Source organism: Acomys minous (genome assembly GCF_964271855.1).
Source record: "Acomys minous genome assembly, chromosome: 10".
NCBI classification, from domain to species: domain Eukaryota; kingdom Metazoa; phylum Chordata; class Mammalia; order Rodentia; family Muridae; genus Acomys; species Acomys minous.
The window spans coordinates 88,235,099-88,258,493 of record NC_140491.1 but is presented as its reverse complement, the minus strand read 5'-3'; the positions used below and the strand labels follow the sequence as shown (position 1 = coordinate 88,258,493).

Below are 23,395 nucleotides of genomic sequence, written 5' to 3'. Positions count from 1 at the left end.
CTTTGAGTATGTTTTGCCATACCAGGCATGATTTACAGAGAAATTTTAGTTTGTGCATGCAGATAGGAATTTATGCTACTTTATTCAGAAGAATTAGCTTCAGGTTTTTTTCCCCTTAATTTCACACTTCATTTTTGAGAAATCTGTCAGTTCATACATCACAGCTATATTACTATACACATGATCTGTGTCACAGATTTACTGGCTGAACAGCTGAGCTGCGCAGAGAGGAGAGCCCTCTGAAGACAGTTGCTTACCAGGCCTGGCAGGAAAGCATTAGAGATGTCCTGAGCTCTCCCCAGTGTCCCTTAGCTTACAGAGTAACTTCTAGAGCGTCATGCTGGCTTGCCTTGATTGGACAACTAGTGTGGACCTAAGACCCAAGAGGAAAGATGGATTAAATATCAGTGCAGAGGAGTGCTGACTCAGTGGGTTTAGCTCACAAATAATTCCTGTCACAAGAGAGATGTGGACAATTCCTACTGTGAAATGCTGGCATCACAGGTAACAGCTTATCAGGAGGAGGGGATTGTGGTCAGCTTAGCAAATACCTTGGTGGCTTGATCTTTTATTAACTTGATATATAGGTCAGCCAAAAGTTTACTGGCACACAAGCATGCAGAGTATTTATGACTGGGAGGAGACCATAAATGGAGGGCAGAGAAATCAATTTTTATAGATCTTTCACGAAAGCAAAGAAGCTTAAGCAACAGTCGTAGAAACCCCATGGGGCTTTTGTTTGCTTGTTTGTTCTGTGATATATATTTGTCTTTGATGCTAAGTTTACGATTCCCTTGGGTCATTTAATTATGAAAAATGGAAAACAATGTCACTATTTGTTCCTAAACCTAGTGTAGAAATGTGCATATGAGTGCAGGTGCTGGAGGGAGGCAAGAAGCAGTGGGTTCTCCCTGGAGCTGGAGTTAGCGGCAGTTGTGCGCTGGGGTGCTGGGAACAGAAGAGGAGTCCTCTGGACACAGAGCATGCTCTCTAACCACTGAACATCCCTCCCAGCCCCCACAACCCTGTTTTTGTCTTCTCAAGTCATACGTTCTTTGGTGTTATAAATGGTCTGACTTCTTCAATTGTTATACCACTACTAAAGATTTTAGAACCAATTTGTCTTTAGCAATCATGTACTTTATGCTAGCATTCTTGCTAGAGTATAAAATTGTATTCATACCATCCTCACAAGGAAATAAAGGGCCAGCATAAATGTATTGGAAAAAAGAACCTAAAATACCAAGATATTGAATTATGTTAAGGTGATAGATGGGATGATAATGATGATGATGATGATGATGATGATGATTACTACTACTACTACTACTACTACTTTCGGTTTTTCGAGACAGGATTTCTCTGTGTAGCCTTGGCTGTCCTGGACTCACTTTGTAGACCAGGCTGGCTTCAAACTCACAGCAATCTGCCTATCTCTGCCTCCCAAGTGCTGGGATTAAAGGTGTGCGCCACCGTGCTCAGCATTATTATTATTATTTTGTGTCTTCATCTTTGAGTTTTCATGACCCCCTTGCTCTTCTGAAGCATCTTGTCCCACTTGCCTTTTCTTCTGTTCTCTGCGTGATGTCATCCATGTTTTACCTTTGCTTTCCTGTGGAACTCACTCACCTTATTTAGGAGAGTCTCCCTGTGTTAAAGAGGATGCTCAGAAGGCCACTCCCTCTCCTGGGGTTGGGCCGGAACTTGGTAGGTGTATGCATAGTGAGTTCTAACTCACAGCTTAACAGCAAGCTTGTTCATTCCCGAGCCAACATGGGACTAGGATTTATTTACATCTGTTTTAGTGTCCAGGAGCAAGCTGAGGTAATTGATCCATGAAGGTTAGGTTTCCCTGAGCCCAGATGCTGCCTTAGAATCTTTCTCAAAATCACCTTCAAGGTCACCATTGCCAGCCAAATGATTGTGGCTCTTATTTTTATTTTTATTTTTATTTTAAAAGTATCTTCTGGCCTGGCTTATCTCTGAAAGCTTTTGGCTCGAGGAACCTTATTTGATAGTTAGTTTCTGGTACATTGGTTGGTAGTAAGCATGAAGGCTTGCGGGCAGTCGAAAGCACAAACTGGTTATAGGTCATGATGCATTCAATTCATTTAAAAATTTGGCTGTACCTTCCGACATCTCTGCTACAAATTGGGCATCTGAGAGGAAGGCTCAGCTGTGATGTGTGTCTGTTGCCAGGTTCTTCTGAATCCAAGCTCTCTATGCCTCCAGCTGCTCCAGCTGTGGCTTTCCCTCTGCTGTTGCAGTCTTCTCTGTAAGGCCAGTGGACTTATAAGTTAGTCGAGGAGTTGCCTCATCTGAGCTCCGTACCAGCACATGACCCACCAGATAATAGAATCTGCACCACCCTCAAAAGACTCAAGAGAACGGCAGAGGCAGGCTTAGTTTGACTTAAGCTGTTGGTAAAGGAGACAGAGCACAATGTTGAGTCTCCTAGCCTTTTGCTCTGTCAACTCGATTCAAACTAGAATCACCTGGAAAGAAATACCCTCCTCAGCTGAGAAATTGCCTGCATCGGGCTGGCCATGTCAGCATGTCTGCCGGGGCATTTCCTTAATTGCCAATCGATGTAGGAGGGCCCAGCCCACCGTGTGTGGCACCATCCCTGGGCGAGTGGGCCTGGGCTGTATAGGAAAGATAGCTGAGCAAGCCAGGGGAAGCAAGGCACTGAGCGGCATCACCTCCATGGTCCCAGTTCAGTTTTTGCCTTGAGTTTCCTTCCTGATTTTTCAGAAAAAAGCCTTTCCTCCCCAAGTTGCCTTTTTGGCTATGGTGTTCATTATGGAAACAGAGAAGTGAAGCAGAGTGCCATGTTCAAGCTGACAATCTCTGCGTTTGTTGGTGATGTTCACTCTGCTGTAAATCAATCTGTGAACTCCTTTCATCTTGCGACATTAATGCTCCGTATATTACAAAGTAACTTTTTATTTTTTCCTCTCCCTTGCCCTTGGACAGCTTTATCACCGAATCTGATTGCTCCTTGTTTAAGTTGAACCACATAGTACTTGTATTTCGGTACCTGGCTTCCTTCGTTTTGCATAATGTCCACACGTATCACATGTCAGAATCTCCTTGTTTGGGGCTGTATAATCTTCTATCTCATGCATACACAGCACCGTGACGTTTCATTTATCTGTTCATCTGTCCGTGGATATTTGTGTTGCTTTCACCGTTTGCTATTATGAACAATGCTGGCCTTGCTCACTTCTTCCTGGATGGGGTTGCACAGATCTGTGATCCCAATTGTAGGAGGTGGAGGCAGGAGCATAGTGAGGCGAAGAGCAGCTTGGTCTACACTGGGAGTCTCTGGACTCGAAACGCAAAGACAGAACAACGCTCCCTTAATTCTGTTTGATGTATACACAGAAGTAGACTTTTTGGAACAGACAGCGGTTCTGTTTCTGATACTTTGAAAAACACCATATGACTTTCTCTCTCTCTTTTTTTAATAATAACACATTTTTATTGAAAATTAAAAATAATTCCTATTACATCTCATTTTCTATCCTATCCCATGCATCCTCCCATTCCTCCCTCCCTCCCACTTTCACCCCAATCCCCCTTCCCTATGACTGTGGCTGTGGGGGACCTCCTCCCCCTGAATATGATGCTAGGGTACCATATGACTTTCATAATAGGCTTCATTTGACATCTCACCAACAGGCCCAGAATATCAATTTCTGTGTGGCCTTGCCAACACACGGTTTTCTACTCTTTTGGTAGTTAATCAAGACTATTTGCTGGTGTGTAATGCCTTATTACTTTATCATTCAGAAATTACTTTTATACAATAGTCTATAAACGACAAGTGAGGGGGGTGTCAGGTCCAATTGGATCCATTCTGTTGCCAGCACTGGACAGTAGTCCTGTAGAACTCAGTTGCGATAGTTGATTTCTAAAGCTTCATCAGTTATGTGGGAACTGGTAGAGCTGGGGCCTTAAATGAGACTGAGATGGTTATTTGTGCTTTCACTCCACGAGCTGGTGAGTGCTGGCTGCTCATGGATTGGAGGGCAGAGAAAACACAGTGAGCACTATGAATCCAATGGGTCGTTTTTTTTTAACGAGGGGACAGTGCTGTAGTATACATGTTCAGCCTGTTTCACAAGACAGCAAATCTTCCTGTTGCTATAAGGCTAGAACTTCTTCCAGTTCCTGAACACAACCCACATTCTGAATAGATTATATAGCGTAGCCCCATGGTTGGGTCATTATCAGCTGGCGGATGAGCTGCCTTGTGGAAAATGGAGTGTCTTGAGTTTTGAGAAGTTTATCTAAAGGGGGAATCCAAAACCTCAGCACTGACTTTCATTTGTTTTGAGGCTATTTTAGGAACCAAAACTTTTTTTTTTAACGCAAAAATCTATCATTCTCTGAAAAAGGCCTTGAGCTATTCCTGGAGTTGTAGATTGGTTGTATTTTAGAGAGATGAGTTAGGAGAGAGCCTGGCGTTGTCACAGCTGGGTTTGTAATCAGGCCCATTGTCCCTGGCAAGGTGTCAGGGGGAGGCTGTGCCAGCCCACACAGTCACAGTGTATGCCTTCCCCGCACTGGGGAGTGGCCACTTCTCCTGTCCTCAGGAGTCAATGATGCACAGCTGCTCCTCCAAAGCTGGGGTTCTTTAGGGTTCAACCTCATACTGTCATGGCTTCCTCACCTTGGCCCTTCTAGGGAGGAATGGAGTTTAGTGTCAGAGTTTTAATTTCTAGTGTCTGCACTTTCGAGCAAACCTTTCCAAGGAACTCTCGGAAGTCTAAAGTGGGAATGCTGAGGAACACACTGGATATCAAGCCCTCTGAAGGCTGCCAGGAAAAGGCTTCTTTCTCCTTATTTCTCAGTTCAACTCAGAAAGCAACTTCTCAATATGGTAGAACATTCCAAACTCATACAACAGATGCAGGAGAATATGTGAACATCTGTGTATCAAAGTGCCAAATTTTCTGTCTCAGCAGCTGTCATTCCTGGCTCAACTAGATCCCTCCCACTCCCTGCCCCCACTCAGTGCTAAGCAGAGAAAACGGACACAGGTTGGGGGGGAAAACCTTGGTTCAATAAAGCATTGATGGCTGGTGTTCTGGTGAGGAAGATAACGTTTGATCTATATTTTATCTGGATGCTTATCTAAAACCGGGTGGAAACAAACTGTGAATGCATCTTATCAGCTGAGGTTTAAAATAAAATCAATTAACCTCAGAGTAGCGTCCAATCCTCCCTTCGTTCAGTCTGTGAGCATCTGCGGAAGGCCCATCTATTCCATGCCATCCTCTGGGCACTAGAAAAGCAACAGTGAGCAAACCCGGGAGAAATTCTTGCCTTGATGGAGTTTGTCTCCTCTGGGATGGGGAAGCTGTGCGGTTGGGAGGGAGGGGTTGGAGGGAGGAGTTGAATCTGCTGTCCTCAGACGTGCCCGAGCAAGAGCCGAGGGAGCTAAGTGGGAACATGAAGATTGTTGACGTCCTGGTTAGAGGCCACAGTAAACTAGAAGGGCCAGAGGTGCGAGGGGCTTTGCTTACCCTAAGGACCTCAGGGAAGACGGGCAGGTGGGAGAGAAGTGGCGAAGAGGCTGGAGCCGCTGAAGAGAGAGTGCGGATGGACTGTTGATGGGCATTTGCGAACTTACATTTCCACCGAGAAGCTGAGACTTACCAGAGACATGTAGTCGGCCAGGGGAGAAAGACAGAGGGACCAAGCCAGGCAAATGGGACTGAAAAATGAAGCTGAGGAGGGCATTGTCCCACGAATTGAGTTTTCTGAAGTGAATGGAAAATCTAACATCTTTGTTACCCAAACCTCAGGAATACAGATGTACCGCACACAGGTACCACACACACTTATCTCTTCATACTGATTCATCCAAATCTTTTTGTGTAACTGTGTGTTTCTTAATTTTTTTTTCCTTTTATTTTAGGTGGATAAGTGTTTTGCCCACGTGTCTGTCTACACATTATGTTTGTGCAGCGCCTGTGAAGGCCAGAAGAGGGCATCAGATCCCTAGGGACTGAAGTCACAAATGCTTGTGGTCGCCCCGTCGGTCCTGGGAATTCAACCTGGGTCCTTTGTAAGAGCAGCCAATGCTATTAATTAATCATCTCTCTAGCCCCACAACTCTGTTGTTTTTAATATCCTCTTCAAAGTCTGCTAGACTGAATTTCCCGTGACCCTCCAGGTTTCCTGATGTGGTCCTAATTCCCAATCTTGCTTCTTGTTTATGGGTCATATTTGCATTGACAGCCAGTTGCTTAGCACGCCAGTTCCCTCACCGAGCACTGAGAGGTTATCTGCTTCTGCAGATGAGTGCTTGATTGACTCCCGAGACTGAATGACATTGTATGTTTCTATGGTGCCATGTTCTTTGCATGGCTTTGGCCTACTTCAAGCATCTGTATAAGCTCCTTTATTTTATCAGTTTGTTTCTGAAAAAAAAAAAAAAACAAACTATTTGAAAAACTAGTTATCTTGCTTCTGGTCAAATTCCAGTGGAAAAAAAAATATTGATTGCTGTGGCTGCGTGTGGCAGTTCAATATTGTCTTGGGGCTAACGCCTGCCATTCAGGGTGGCACTGTAGGAGACCTCACAAAGAAGGATGTGGAGCACCTGACAGGAGAGGCAATCTGTAGACAGCTTGTGAAAGACATGCTTTCAGGCGTCATAGGCTTGTCTTAAAGAATGCTTATTTGCATAAAAATCTCGGTTTGGCCTGTGTTATGAAGCCATGGCTGTGCTGTGTACTGGAAGAGACTAATTTACATATAAGATATGGTCCTTGCCTCTGTAGTTTAGAGCGATGAAAGATGCCCCTCCTGTGCTTCCTTGATAATTTTGAGCATCTGTGTAGTCAGGAATTATTTGACAAGGGATAAAACATTCCTTCATAAGAAAAACCTGCTTTTTCTTTATTATAAATTATCTCCTTGTTCAAAGAGTCTTAAGAAAATGTACTATGATCATTTTTCTTTTTAGTAATAACCTTTTGGGGAGTAATTTGTAAAAGAAAAAAAAAAAGGAAAAGGAATCCAATCCTCTGTCCTGGTTTTATAATTAATATTTTTTGGGCCAGTAAGATGGCTCAGTTGAGTAAATATGCTTGCTGAGGAAGACTCATGCCTCAAGTTCATTTTGTGGAACCAACAACAAGCCCCCCACACCTCCAAAAAAAAAACCCCAAACAAACCAAAACCAAGCTAGATGCAGTGGCTTTGCATTGGAAATCTTAGCACCGAGAGAAGCAGAGGCAGGAAAATTGCCCAGCTAGCATGCCTTATAAAGAGAAGACAGCAAGAAAGACCTCAACAAGATGGAAGGAAAGAAAAACCCCTGAAAGTTGTTCTCTGTGCTGCTCTTTAGAGAACTGTCCCCCATAAATCTCAGACATTTGAATACTCAGTCTCCAGTTGGTGGCTGTTTGGAGGAGGATTACAGGTGTTGTCTTGCAGAGGGAAGAATGTCGTCACTGGAGCATTGAAGTTTCAAAAGACGCTAGCTCTCTCTGCTTCCTGTTTGTGGTTCATGACATGAGTGAGCTCTCAGCTGCTGCTCCCCTGCCATACCTGTCTGCATACTGCCACGCTCCCCACCATGATGGTGACGGGCTCTTATCCCCCTGCAACTGCAAGCTGCAAATAAACTTCCTTCTAGAAGTTGCCTTATTCATGATGTTTAATCGTAGCAATAGAACAGTCACCAATACATACTCCGACCACCGTACATAGACTGTCGCACTCACTGACACACGGTGCATGTGCTTGCATGTGCATATATGTATGTGTGTAGGTGTATCCATACATGCTCTGCTGTTTAAAATCACTAATTTTAATTTTTAAAATTTTATTCGTCACAAGAAAACTAAAACCCCAGCCACGCAAATAGACAAAAAGATATAAAAGTAGCGTTGGTGTATTTTTAAAATGTATTTTTATTTTGGGTTCCTTAAATCTCTTTTCTCCCTTCTTCACCCCAATTCCTTACAACACTCCAACAGCAGGTGGGAGAGAAAGGTTAGTGGAGGGGGGGGGAGTGTAGTTTTCCTTAGGTACTTCCTGCTTTTCAGGGTCCTTGGGTTCCTTGTGGGCAAGTCCAATACTTGTTTAAGGATATCTCCAACTTCTTTTTGTCCGGCTGCACCAACAGCAACCAGGAGCATCAGCAGGGGAGAAGCACCAGCACCCTTCTTTCTCAGAGCCCCAGTCTCTCTCTCTCTCTCCCTCTCCCTCTCCCTCTCCCTCTCCCTCTCCCTCTCCCTCTCCCTCTCCCTCTCCCTCTCCCTCTCCCTCTCTCTCTCTCTCTCTCTCTCTCTCTGTCTCCCCCCCCCCCCCAGGTCTTTTATCCCTCCTGGCAAAGACCACACCCCTGCACGAGGCACTTCCCAGCTGACAAACATCCCATGCCCTCTCAGGAGGTAGTTAATCAGCTGTGGACAAAAGAGAGCTTCCCCCCATATCTCACACCTGGGACTAAAACAACAACATGTTTCCATATAACCCAAAACTTCCACCACAAAGTAGGAGGCGTGTGTAGGGAAGAAAAGGGGGCTCAGGAGAAGTGTGGGTGGTGTGAGGGAAGGTAATGGGGTGGAGATTACCAAAACACAGCACATACATATATGAGATTGTCAAAGAATAATACATAATTCTAAAAGGATACTTGAAGATAAAAATAAGATCGTCAAGGTAAACAGGGCATCGAAGGAAAGCTGTGTTCTTCTTCTCAAATGGCTATAAGTTAATGGCAATATCTGAAACCTAATTATCACAGTTAGGGTTACTACTGCTGTGATGAAACAGCATGGCCAAAAGCAAACTGTGGAGGAAAAGGGTTTATTTGGCCTAGACTTCCACATTGCTGTACATCGTTAGAAGAAGTCAGGACAGGAACTCGTGCAGGGCAGAAACCTGGAGGCAGAGATGATGCCGAGGCCATGGAGGAGTGCTGCTTACTGGTTTGCTCCACAAGGCTTGCTCAACATGCTTTCTCATAGAACGCAGAATCACCAGCTCAGGGGTGGCCCCATCCACAATGGGCTGACCTATCTGACATCAATCAATAATTAAGGAAATGCCCTATAGGCTTGTGTACAGCCTGATCTTATAGGCAGCATTTTCTCAATTGAGGCTCCTTCCTCTCTGATAACTATAGTTTGTGTCAAGTTGGCATAAAATTAGCCTTCAGAACATTCATGAGTTAACAAATCTTTCTGGTTCAGATATATATATATATATATAAATCTCTATGGGGTCCTTTTTAATTGTGGAAGGGAAGCAAGCCCATTATAAACAATACTAAAATATGTAAACTAGGAATTAAAAAAATGTTTCCCTGGGGGGGAAAAGAACAGAAAAAGTAGAGGGGCATGGCTCTTATCTATCTGCTGGTGTTCCCAGCCTTTAGAAATAGTGTTGCCAGCAGGCAGAGGCAAATGGATCTCTGAATTCAAGGCAGCCTGGTCTACATAGTGAGTTCCAGGATAGCGAGGAATACATAGAGAGACTTTCTCAAGAAACAAATACACAAACAGACAAAGTCAGTGACTTCGATGTTTATATGTGGCTAAGGTGGTCTCCTTGATAACAGTTAGTTTTTAAAGAGAGATTTAGATTTTAAAAGCCCATGGGTCCCAGAAGAGGATGTTGGATTTCCTGGAACCGGATTTACAGGTGTTGTAATCAGTTATATGGGTCCTAAGGACTGAGACTGGGTCCTGTGGAAGAGCAGCCAGTGCGGCTAACTGTTGAGCCACTTACTAAGGCTCTTCAGCCACCAACATTTAGTTTTTCTTTGCTCTTTTCAGTATCCACACAACCTTATTTATTTATTATTAAAAAAACTGCAAAAACGGTTTGTGTATCCAGTGACTCTTGGCTGATGCAACAGCGCCTCCGTGCCCTTTGAACTGCTGTGAAAATCCTCTGTCTTCCACCATTAGACCGGGAGCAAGGATGGTTGTAGCCGGTAGCATGGATGTAATGGGGAGGTTTGCAGAGCTGCTGGTTTTAGTATTGGGGTGTGTGTGTGTGTGTGTGTGTGTGTGTGTGTGTGTGTGTGTGTGTGTGTTGGGGGGAGGATGCATGTTGCTGCAGATTTACTGGTAGACTGAAGAGTGTGTTCAGCCTCCTTGTTTAACCCACTCTGCCAACACAGTCTTTGAATGCCAGCCTGCACAGAATAATAAAGATGCTACAGAGACAGTTGCAGGCCCCTCATTAGATGTGGAAAACCCAGAGCTGGGTCAACATTTCAGTGCTATATTTAGCTGATGGGAGAGAGAAAGCAATTACTTTCCCACTTCTTCCTTCTTTAGGCTTGTCCCCACTTAACTTTTGTTGTGATTCTAAGCCGAATAACTGCCATCCTAGGGAGTTCAGCTGTGGCCTCTTGCAAAAGGATTATCCCCGCTGGTCTTCCTAGCTATGTATATCACTCATGGGGGTTGCCAGGAGACTTTCACCTGTATCCAACAGTTCCCTGCTACCTATTGTATGCAATTTTGCCTTAATTGGATGAAGCCTTAGGGAAAGGCTAGCATACATAGACCAGGGGTGAATAGAAATGCCAGGGACTGCAGCTATGCAGCTATGGGGAATCCCCGCCCCTGCTTGGAAAAGGATTTGCAGCTGTGGCTTGTTATGGGAAGAAGCACTGCACCCCTCAGGTATGCTCTATAAAGAAGCCAAATGAACTCATTGGTTCTCCAGAGCGACCTCTGGATATTTTTGCCATCATTCTCCAGGTGGAACAATACCTCGGTTTGTCGTTGGGACCTGAGGGGAAGGGTAGACATGCCTTATATCCTCCCCTTGCATGGAATTTTACCAGCATCTTTTAAAATTAATTAACTTATTTACTCACTTTACATCTCTATTGTACCTCCCTCCCTCCTCTCCTCCTGGTCCCACCCTCCCTCCCTCTTCCTCCTCTCCCCCTTCCCCTACTCCTCAGTAAAGAGAAGCTCCCCCACCCCACCTACCAACCCACCCCAACACATCAAGGTACATCAGGACTGAATGCATCCTTTCCCCCCGTGGCCTGGCAAGACAGCCCTGCCAGGGAGTGTTATCAAAAAGCAGGCAACAGAGTCTATGTCAGAGACAGTCCCCACTCCCCTTACTAGGGGGCCCACATGAAGCCTGAACTGCCTATTAGCTACATCTAGGTCCAGTCCATGCATGGTCCTTGGTTGGCACTTGAGTCTCAGCAAGTCCCCCTGGGCCCTGCTTAGTTGGCTCTGTTGCTCTTCTTGTGGAGCTCCTGTACCCTCCAGGTTCTTCTGTCCTTCCCCCAACTTTTCCACAAGACTCCCTATGCTTTGCCCAGTGTTTGGCTGTGAGTCTCAGGATCTGTTTCTTATCAGCAACATTTTACAGAGGGCTTTCTGGTTGATTTATTTAAAGATAAAAATTATATGTTTTTTTTTATGATGAAACTAATACCTATTCTTTTTTTTTTAAATAAGATTTTTTTTCTAAAAATATTTATTTTATTTTATTTTATTTTACTTCTCTTGTGTGGATCTTTTGTCTGCAAGTATGTCTCTGTGCTATGTGCATGCCTGGTGCTCAAGGAGACTGAGAGAGGGCATTGGATTCCATGGAATTAAAGTTAGAGATGGTTATGAACTATCACGTGTACAGTGGGAATTGAACCTGGTCCTTAGAAGAGCAGCCAGTGCCCTTAACCACTGAGCCACCTCTGTGGCCCCGTATTCTTTATGGACGAACACAGAGAGGTAGAAATTCTGTTGCACCTGTGAAAGAAAAGCCACTACCCATGCTTCTCACTTACAAGTAGAGCTTGCACTTAGCATATTTGACCTCAGTTTGTGTGCACTCCTGCGACAGCCTTACTTTAAGCAGCTCTACCCCTTTGGAAAGACTACCTTATTTTACTCAGTCTATTATTGGGTTGCCTTTTCCATTTGTTCACTGTGAACAGTCCCTAAAACAGCATCTTTGTACACAATACTATTTCTCCCCTGTTTTAGAACTCTTGAGGATAGTCAATTTCGAAATATTGTCTTGATTTGTGTTCTTACCTGAAGTGTGAGAGTGGCTATCTCAGTTACTTCTGTTTGTTGTGAGGTGGCACCACGGCCAAGGCAACGTATAGAATAAAGAGTTCATTGGGGCTTACGGTTCAGAGATGACTCTATGACAGGAGGCAGTCTCACACAGTGCTGGAGCAATATCTGAGAGCTTATATCCTGACCCACAAGCACAAGGCAGAAAGAGACCTATCTGGGAATGGAGTGAGTTTTTGAAAACTCACCCTTATTCGCATACCTCCTCTAACAAGCCCACACCTCCCAATTCTTCCCAAACAGTTCCATCAACTTCAGAGCAAGCATTCAAATATATGAGCGTATAGGGGACATTCTTATTCAAACCACCACAGTGCCCATTGGAAGGCTATTGGCTTATGACTCCGGTTAAGAAGTCCTTATGAGGCAGGATTAAATGGGAATTGAAAGGGTCTCTCACGCCAGAGTCTATGTGAATACTTTCTGAGGCTGAGAAGCAAGAATTCTCTCTATAGGATCCTGTCAGGCAAGATATGCTCACTAGTGCAATACTGGTACACTCACTAGTACAGTAGAGATATGTGCACTAGTGCAATAGGGGTAGGGCTGTTATGGGAGGAACCAGTTGCTTTCTGGATTCGAGATCTTCTGCATAGAGGGGGATTCATTCCTGCACTCTAAATCTGGTCAAAAGCCCATTGCTCAGGAAGGGGGCCCATTATTATTGTTTTGCTAAATGGTCATATTGTCAAACTGCCATCTAAGTATTTGTCTTTATAGATGTAGATCTGTGCTGTTATCAGCCTTGGTCAGAAAAGGTTTTTTTTTTTTTTTTTTCCAGTGGCATCAATTAATGCGACTCATAGTTGGTTAAAGTGCTGGACATAATACATTGTGGGGTCATAATGACCCGAGGCTATGGAAGGAAGGAATTCAACCCTGATGCCTCAAATAGGAGACCAGGAATTGGCCACTTCCTCCCTCCCAACCTGGTGCCATAAAACCGACTCCCCCACTATCAACCCTAGTAAGAATTTATTACTCTGACAATGATCAGTTTTCACTTCTTGTATGACCTTATAGGGTCCCTCCCTTCTACCCCTCTCCCCTACAGCCACTGAGTAGGCAGATGAAACATCTTCCAACACCTTTGCCCTGGCCAATGGTACATAGTCATAGAAGCCTTACTCCTGAAACCCTCATCACCTCTCCAAAGGTACAAGTACCCTCTTTCCCCCTTAATAAACCGAACCAGCTCTCTGAAGCTGTTCCCGGGATATTTTCATTGCCCGTGCACTACAGTCCTCACCATGGCCAACAGAGATCCTGCACATCACTCACCCGCGTTCAGCTGAGCTTCTCTCCCTCCATCCCAGTTCTGTGTACAACAGACCCTGGGCAGGGGTCGGGAAGGGGGCACAAGACATAAATACAGGATTGTGAATGCTCAGCCATTGATGGGTAAGCCTCCTCCCACCCAAACATTTGCAGAAGCGGTGTCTTGAAGAACATAAAAGCCAGAGGATGAGGAGGAGTTCTGTGAAATGTCGTCCTCTGTCAGTCACTTGTACTCATGAACCAATAGCAATTGTGCTTATCTGCAAAAGATCAGTCCAGTCAAAATCCAGTATGGATGGGGGAGGGGCCTATGATTCCAAACCCCTAGCTGAGGAGCTATTGGCAGTTGATAGATACATGAAGTAGGATAATTCTTTTTTGGAGAGTGTTTGCCTCTAGAAGGTTGCTTATGGCCCAGCAAATGGCTTGACAGCCATGCTTATCTGGGCAGCACTCCCTGCATTCAGTGGGATATAAAAAAAGAAGAAGAGGTCAATGAAGCTGAGGAAAGGGGTGTGTTGGAGGCCTCTGGGGGAGTATAAGGGAGAAACGGGGAGTAGAGATGATTAAAATGCATTTATACATGCAATGTATAATGTTTCAAAGAATAGGTAAAAATAATAACAACAATAAGGTGAGTTGCCAGAATATTGGATAAAGAGAATACAGGATATTTAGGCAGAGAAATTCTCCTATGTGATTTTTTAAGTGCCGGACACAGGCTATTACATACACACTTACTAAAATATATAGAATGCTCGACACTAAGAATGAGCCTCAATGCAAATTGCAGACTAAAGTCAAGTAAATGGCTCACTTTTGACTCACCGATGATACAGGTTGTACACTAGTGAGAATTGGAATTTTCTGCTCATTTTCTCTGTAAACTTAGGGTCCATTTCTAAAAAAAAAACGTGTCTATTGATTTTTAAAAACCATGTGATACAGGTGCTCCTACCTCCTGTTTTATAGATAAAGAGACTGAGGTGGAGAGAAAACGTCACTTGCTCAAGATCAGCTTAGTGGTAACTTAAGATTTGAACCCAGGGACTGGAGACATGGCTCATCAGTTAAGAACGTTTAACTGCTTTTCCCAGGGGCCTGGGCTCCACTCTCAGCATCCACGTGGCAGTTCACAACCATCTGTAACTCAGGTTCTAAGGGTTCCAATACCCTTTTTTGGCCTATGCACCGACCAGGTACATACATACATACATGCATACATAAAAGCACTCAAGGTACATACATACATACATGCATGAAAAGCACTCATACAAATGAAATACAATAAATAAATCTTAAATTAAAAAAGAGATTTGAATTTAAGCCCATGATTGCATTTGTTTTTCAATGCGTATGCTCATTGAAAAATGATACAAAATCTCCAACCAACCTAAACGGTAAACTAAACCCACCAAGCAAGCAAACAAAAATCCCTACCACAGAAACGTTTGTAAAAAGGCAACCATTTCTCCTGGGGCCAGAGTGGCCTCAGGCTAACAAAAGAAATAATGGAACATTAACTCTGCTACTGCTTCAGGGACCCTATGTCCTGAAATAGTAAGACAGGTCATTAATCTAGCAATATCTTTAACAGTCTTAGACATTTTCACCAAGAATTGCTTCTCTGGTGACAGTGTCACACAAACCAAAAAGAAAATACAAAACCAAAAATCAAATAGTGCACTTGAAAGGCTCAGTACATTCCTTTACTTTTTCTTCTAAACACCAGAAAGTCAACTAGACACTGGAGGAAATTAGCATCATTAATAATTACTATGTTTATCCACTCGTACTGCCTGAGGATAGAGATCAGAGGACTTCTGGCTGCAGATTCTGTCTCCCAGTCAGGGTGGCCAGTACCTGGAATAAGGGCACAGTCCTAAAAATCAACTGCCTCCAGAGGAGAAGTGGAGTCAGAAAGTGTTCTGAGCAGTGGCCACCACTCTTGAGTTTCCCAGGGTAAGGAATCTGAAGGTCAAAACTCTTTAGGATGCACTGATGTAATTAGTTAAAAAGTAAGCCTTGATATTTCCCGGTTCATCTTGCAATGGTACTGAGGCTGGCAAACACAGGGGAGAGTTTAGTAACCTGGGACTCCACTTGGCTTGGGTTTTGGACACTCCTCTCTTTCAATAATGTGCTTGGCCGCCTAGCACCTTCCCCTGCATGCACACATACCCCTGTCCAAACAATGCGCATAGCAACCTCAGAGCCCCTATGGAGTCTCACCTTCATCAGGCTATACACATGCCCTCTTCTGAACAATAGTGCATATTTTCCCATCCCTAATAACAATCAAATTTACACAGTTTCTATTCAAATACATTCCCAATGTATCCAGCCTGGTTTTGGGAGCACGTTCAGTAAGACAAAACTGTAGCTGGTAAGAGAATTTTTAGGGAGATTTCCCTACTGATCACTTATGCCTGTGCAGAATTGGGCTGCATATGATTAAAAGCAGACACATTTTGCGAAGGGACATGTAAAAAAATGGTTATGTGACCAGATCTATCAATCAAAATACAAAACTACCCAAAAAATGCTTATTAGAAAAAAAAAAAAAGCCCCTCCTTCCATTAAACAAAGAGATCCAGGCTGTAGCCTGGAGTACTCTCCTTCATGTGGCCCACTATCTTGATAGTGTATCCATCTCTAATCCGTGCTAACAGTTTGCTCTGAGTAAAGATATATTGATAAGTTTGCAAATGTGTGCGAGCTCACATTCTCAGTTATTTGGGTAGGAGGACCTGGAATTGCCTGACCCCACCCCTAACCATGGGCAACATTATGCGTCTATACAGATGGAAACATAAATGAGAAAATCATACCTCTCCATAGGGATCAGAGGAAACCCCCACGTGAGTGTGTATTGTTGACATGTACACAGCCACAGCAATGACCAAGGCCTCCAACCCATGGGGAACTGGCGAAGTTGTCCCATTAGAGGCCAGGCTGGACATGAGCAAAACCCTCTTCCTTTGGCTCAAGTCTATGTGTTTATGGAGCTGATCAGTGTGTACAAAAACTAATGGGGCTTCCTTCTAGAAACCCCATAAAGAGACTGGCTAACTGCCCCCACCCAACCTCTTGTGCTATTCATAATAAATAGGCTGTGGTTCTAGGTTGCTTGCCCCAGCTGAGGCCAATCATTCAGAGTAGGTACAACCCACCTGACCCCAGCCTTTCTGTTTGCATTTCTTTATTCCCTCATCAATCCTACTCTGGATTCTAGGACCTATGCTGCACAGGTTATGGTACCTCTTTCTCAAGAATAGCTTCAAAATGTTGGATGTTCACTGAGGACTTATCACAAAGCCTAAGAGCCCCAAGGGATTGTCTATTCCTTCTCTTGGCTTATTGAGCACCTGCTGAGGGCCAAGGACCGTCTTCAGCTTTGGGGTTGGAGTAGCAAGGGAATGGACACTTTTACTAGTGCTGTGAAAACATTGCCGTCACAACACTAGAAGCCAAGGGATCTCCGGTACACACGGGGTTTCTAAATCATCTTTGGTTAAAAATGGGTGTTTATTATCTAAAATTTTGACATAGATATACAAGTAGAAATTGGCTAAGAGGAAAAGGTTGCCAAGTTACAAGAAGTATACATGTGAGAAATATTTGGATGGTGAGGTTGAAAGGGACACATAACCAGAGGCCCAGCTAAATGTTATGGGAGTGGCCCAGTGGATCAGCCCTTGCTTAGTATGTATGGGGTCTTGAATTTAATTTCCAACAGTACTCACATATACAAAGCGATAGAAGAGGAGGGGAGAGGAGTGGAGGGAAGGAGACAGAAGGAGAAGGAAAGATTCTAAGCCTAGACTTCGATGATTAAACAGATAACAAGCCTTTGGTTATACGGCTAATTGTTTCCCTCATTTTGAGAATAAAATGAACGTCCTGTTACTTGAGATAGAAAGACTATAGGGCTTTCTTGGACTTCTTCTTCTTCTTCTTCTTCTTCTTCTTCTTCTTCTTCTTCTTCTTCTTCTTCTTCTTCTTCTTCTTCTTCTTCTTTAAAGAAGTTTGCATTTAAACCACTAAAAGGTGGTTTTTAAACTATGAGACATCTTTAAAATAAAATACTTTTCCTGTGTGGAAGAGTAACTTTTATTTGCCTGATGCAATTGTGTCTCCTGGGTTTACTGCCTAACCTAGACCTAGTACTGGAAGCTTCTAGCCTCCATACAATCTAATCTAGGCCTAGAATATTTTTAGCCTCTGAGACTTATTGCTAAATAATTTCACCCTTTTTAGTTCTTTCTGAACTCTGGCTGGCTGGTTCAACTCAGTTCTGGCTCTAACTCCTCTCCAACACGACTGATTCAGTTTGATTTTTCTCAGCTTCTGACTGAATTCCTCGGTTTGGCCTCAAACTAACTCTAGAAATCTCTTCTAATCTTCTGGCTCCTTCTCATTCTCTTCCTTGTTCTGTCTTCAACCTGTCGTTCTGGCTTCAAGAATAGCCACATGTTGACCACTGGAACACTAGACACAGCTTGATGGAAGTTTATTTGAACACTGAATAAAAACTGACCAGTCAGGGACATAATCTGGGCTTGAGAACCAGACTATGATGCCAGTCTTGTTCTTTTGTTTTGTTTGGTTTATTCACTTTACATCCTGGTCATAGCCCCATCCCTCCTCTCCTTCCTGTCTTACCCTCTCTCCATCTCCTCTATTCCCCTTCCCCTAGTCCTCAGAAAAGGGGAGCCCCCTTTCCTATCTACCGCAGCTCATCAAGTTGCACCAGGACTGAGTATGTACTCTTCCCCTATGGCCTGACAAGGTAGTTCTGCAAGGAGGAAGTGATCAAAATGTTGTCAACAGAGTCCATATCAGATATAGCCACTGCTCTTGTTATTAGAGGACCAACATGATGTCTGACATGCCCATTGGCTACATCTGTGTTGGGGTCCTAGGTCCAGTTTGTGAATGGCCCTTGATGGGTGCTTCAGTCTCAGCATGTCCTTCTGGGCTCTGGTAGTTTGCTTTGCTGGTCTTCTTGTGAAACTCTTGTCACCATCAGGTTCTTTTCTCTGTCTCCCCACTTTCCTACATTGAGTTTCAGCATTTTTTTTTTTTGAAGTGCTGCTGGGTGGAGCCTCTCAGAAGACAACTATGCTAAGTTTCTGTCTACAAGCATAGCAAAGTAATGTTAATAGTGTCAGGGGTTAACTCCCTCCCATGGGGTGGGTCTTGGGTTGGGCCAGGCATTGGTTGGACTTTCCCTCAATATCTGTTCTATCTTTATCCCTGTCCATCTTATAGGCAGAGCAAACTTTCAGTCAAACTTCTGCAGGTGGATTAATGTTCCCTTCCCCCTACTAGGAGTCTTGTCTAGTTAGGACACCAGTCTGTTTTTAAGGCAGTTTGTTTTGTTTTGTTTTTTGCATAAGAAAAAACACAACTAGGTAACAACCAAGTGACCTGGTAGGAAGCAAGGGAGAGGGCAGCATTACACCTTTTTGATTATCTAAACACAAGAAGAATCAATTTTGTTCTGAGTACAGTTTATCCTGGTGGCTAGACAAAGTATTTCAAGCTGATTGGCTGGGATTTAGGGCACAGGAGCTCTTGAGGGCTTTCTGACTCTCTGGGAGTAAGGAACATAGCATGATTATGTGGTCTTAACTCTAACAGAACAAACATTTATCTTTAGCTCAAGCAGAACACGCATTTATCATCTATTGTTTTATTCTAAGCAGCAAGCATTAAACCATCCTGGTTTCAGGCACATAGGGTCTGAGAACTTGAACTTAATTTCACCTTATAATCAAGATGGAGACTTGGGAATAAAGTCACTTCTGATATGCTAAGAGTGATAGCTGGTGTTGTCAGAGGAGCCACAATTACACTAGAAACTAAAGCAGGTCTCAGCAGAAGCATTTAATCAGGTTAAACAGGTTACAATGCTGCGTCTGTAAAACTCTTCTGGTTAAACACTGCCTCCGAATTCCACAAACTGAGCTACCAGGGACTCAGCTCCACTGCACTGTCTCTCAACTTACGCTCCACCAAACTTCCTGAACAGCATTGACAGAACTCAGAGATCTGTATGCCTTTGTCTCCTGAGTGCTCAGATTAAAGATATGTACCACCATGCCTGGACCTAAGTTTTTCTTTACCTGAAACTTGTTCTATACCAGGCTGGCTTTGAATTCAGAGATCTGCCTGCCTCTATCTCCTGGGATTAAAGGTATATCTGTATTCCGTCCAGAGTAGCCATATTGCTGGATTATAATTTATCATTAAAATCTGTGATTTTAACTGAATACCCTGACAAAAGCAAAGGGAGAAAGTTTTTGTTTTATCACAAGGTTCAAGGCCATGGAGGGCAAGTCAAGCAGGCAAGAACTTGCTGGTCCCACCACATCTGTAACAAGCTGCCAGACCTTAGTGGGACTGAGGCCATGTGAGAGGCACCATTCTGACCTTAAAACTCAGGAAAATTAGAACAAAGACCTAGTCCATAGTTCCAGAAAAGTCCCTAAATATTCTAACCTTGCCTTGTGGTTTCTGGGGTTCCACTTCTTGTTAACTGGAGTATGACAAAGAGGATGCATGTGGTTTTTTGTGCATAAAAGACAAAGAGCTGTCAGGCTTGGGGCTGCATGATTTGGTCAAGTTTCCCATGTAGCCATAGGCTACTGATAAAGATTGATAAAGATTTTCTTTTCTGCTTTAAGAGTGTCCATGTGTGGACATGTGTTCATCCTCAGTCAAGAATCAGAGAGGGAAGGATGCATGCTGTTGCTCAGTTCCTATTTCTCTATGTATGCAGTCCAGGATCCCAGCCAGGGAAATGTGCCACCCAGGAGGGGTGGGTTTTTCCACCTCAGTTAAGGCATGCTCAGATGCTCATCTCCCGGATGATTCTACATTCTGTCCAGTTGGCAGTTAGCTAAAATGATCTCACACATGGGCAAGATCCATAAGGCCAGAGCTCTGAGGCTGGGTAAACACTGCTGCTGAATTTGGCTTCCTGTTAGACAGTGCACAGCTTAGAAAGTTGCAGTTCTCTTGTGTGATGACGCCAACCTTCTGATGACCAAATAGTCAGGAACGTGCTGAAGGCTATATTAAGGACATGCTCCCATTCAGTCAAATAATTCACTAGTTATGATCAAATGCATAAAGAAACAAAATGCATAAACAAAACAAAAGAACACTTATTAGGTCCAGTTTGATGGTTCAGTGGGTAAAGACACTTACTGTTAAGCCTGACAGCCTGGTTTTGGTTCCTGGCACCCAAATGATGAAAGGCAAGAGTGGATGACTTTACAAAATCTGTCCTCCATGTGTTCACCATGGTACATATGTATTTCCTCCCCACAATAAAATAAATCAGTGTGAGAAAAGAAAACAACACAATTAAGAATGCCTTTCCCTTGCTTCTTAACAGGTAGATATTTCTAATAATAAACTAGAAATAAATAGATTAACTTGAGGGACACTTTTTTTTCTGCCATAATCACCTCACTTAACATTTTGTTTTGTATGATTAAAAATGTTAAATAAAATGTCAAGTGTATTTTGGAAATCGGAATGTAAAATAGGCAGCTGGTGACATTATATTCTTAATTTGGCAGAGTGGACGTGTGCGCGCGCGCGCGCGCGCGTGTGTGTGTGTGTGTGTGTGTGTGTGTGTGTGCGCGCACGCGCGCGCGTGTGAGCACTCACGTGTGCACGCCTCTCCCATCTTGTCCTTTCTCCACATTCTTGCTGGAGTAAGACTAGAGGTGACGTATGTCAACAAGAAAGTACATGAGAGGTCATTAGAATGAATGTGGCCACCAGGTTAGACAGATGGAGCCGTGGTGGTAAATGCCCTGGAGAGCTAATGGTTCACTGCTCCACAGGTCTCTTCTCTGCAGACAGTGCGCCCGCCGCCACCCAGATGAGGCTCCAAGTTTTCTTCCCCTCCTGTTGCCTAGAGTGAAGGAGCATTCAGTCAGTAACTGGATGAAACTGGAGCAAGCCAAAGAGGAAAGCAATGGATAGACTAATCAGCTCTTAAAGGCTCACCTGTGACAGTTTAATAATTTCAATCATGTTTGGTTGGATGAAGCAAGTCACATGGCCAACCAATGTTATAGAAGAATTTAATTCCTCCTTATGAGAAGTGGATATCCATATGAGTTTATGTTTAATTCCAGTCCACACTAATACATTGACGTTTCCTTTGCAGCTTGTTACCCAAGCTTTACTGCCTTTTGTGCACTGTAATGAGCCACAGGGACCTGCAGCAATGTCCTGGTTAGGTATTTTGTTTGTTTGTTTGTTTTGTAATCGTGACATAATCTAGAGTCATCTGGGAAGAGGGAACCTTAGCTGAGACACCAACCCCAGGTTGGCCTGTGAGCAGGACTTACTTTTCTGGTTAATAATTGATGTGGGAGGGCTCAGCCCCCTGTGGGCTGCACTGCCTCTGGGGCGGTGGTTCTGGATGCTGTAAGAAAGCAGGCTGAGCTAGGCTTGAGGATGAGCAGTACGCTTTATTCTCTCACCATTTCTCTTTCTGTTCCTGTCTCCAGGTTCCCGCCTTTAGCTCCAGCCGTGGCTTTCCTCAGTGACGGACTGTGACCTGGGAGCTATAATGTGAAATAAACCTTTACCCTTGGAGTAGCTTTTGGTTATCGTGCTTTTGTTAACAACATTTTTAGAGAACTTCATACATGCATGCAGTACATTTTGACCATTTTCACCCCTCAATCCTCCACCAATTCTTCCCAAATTGACCCTCCAATTCCCTACCCCCTCCCAAGTTTTTGTTCTCCTTTCCTTTCATTTTAGTAATCCACCAAATCCAGTCTGTGCTGTCCATACACTCTTGGATGGGGGGGGCGGCATTCCCTCAAGCATGGTCGCTCTACCAGGGCATACACCCTTAAAAAAAACTGACTCCCCCTCCTCAATGTATGTATACGCCCCTCCTTGATAATTTTTTAATTTATTCCACTCTCGTGTATTACGCCTTGACAACAGTTTCCTCCAACTCTTCTTCTCCTAGTCTCTCCCCAGAGAGAAGATTCACTTTTCCTCTTTTCCTATTCAGAAAAGGGCGGGCATCTTAGGGGTATAAACCAAACATGGCATAGAAAATTGCAATGAGACTAGGCACATACCTTCACGTTAAGGCTGAACAAGGCAATCCAGCAGGAGGAAAAAAGTCCCAAAAGCAAGCAAAAGACTCAGGGACAGTCCCCACTCCCACTGTTAGGAGTCCCACAAGAAAGACCACCACGCTACACAGCCAGAAGATCTATGCAGAGGGCCTAGGTCAGGCTCATGCAGGCTCCCTGATTGTTGATTCAGTCTCTGAGCCCCTATGAGCCCTGGTTAGTCGATTCTGTGGGTTTTCTTGTGGATTCCTTGACCCCTCTGGCTCCTACAATTCCTCCCTCCCCCCGCCCCTGGCAGGGTTCTCTGAGCTCTGCCTAGTGTTTGGCTGTGGATCTCTGCATCTGTTCCTGTGAGTTTCTGGGTGAGCCCTCTTTGGTGATGATTTTGCTAGGCTCCTGTCTTACAAGTATAGCAGAGTATCAATTATTTTATTGCCTTCCCCCCAACCCCCTGCCAGTCATGGTTGGTTCTATCTGTGTTTCTGGCCTTCCAGAACCAGGTCAGGGGTGGGCTACCTCTCGTGGCATGGGTCTCAAGCTGGACCAGTCATGAGTTGGCCACTCCCCTGGTTTCTGTGCCTCTTTTACCACAGCACATTTTGTAGGTAGGACAAATTTTAGGTTGAAGGTTTTGTGGCTGGGTTGGTGCCCAAATCCCTCCTTTGGAAGCCGTGCCTGACTACAGAAGATGGCCAGTTCAGACTCCATATCCCCCATTATTAGGAACCTTCACTAGACTCACCCTTGCAAATTCCTGAAAATTTCTACTGCACTAAGTTTCTACCTTATCCCTGAAATGCCCCCCAATTCTAGCTGTCTCTTTCAGTACTCTCTTCCTCCATCTTCCCCCTACTTGATCCCTCCTGTTTTAGTTCCCTCTGGCATCCAGATGACCCA

The 23,395-nt window shown here is 44.1% G+C and overlaps 1 long non-coding RNA gene across 1 annotated transcript; it reads left to right on the top strand.

The window, feature by feature from the left end:
• The first annotated feature begins 10,642 nt into the window (after nucleotides 1-10,642).
• On the top strand, nucleotides 10,643-21,954 carry LOC311606658. The gene is made up of 3 exons (XR_014782390.1): nucleotides 10,643-10,667; nucleotides 21,565-21,632; nucleotides 21,911-21,954. It is a non-coding gene; the product is annotated as an uncharacterized lncRNA (long non-coding RNA).
• The last annotated feature ends 1,441 nt before the right edge of the window (nucleotides 21,955-23,395 follow it).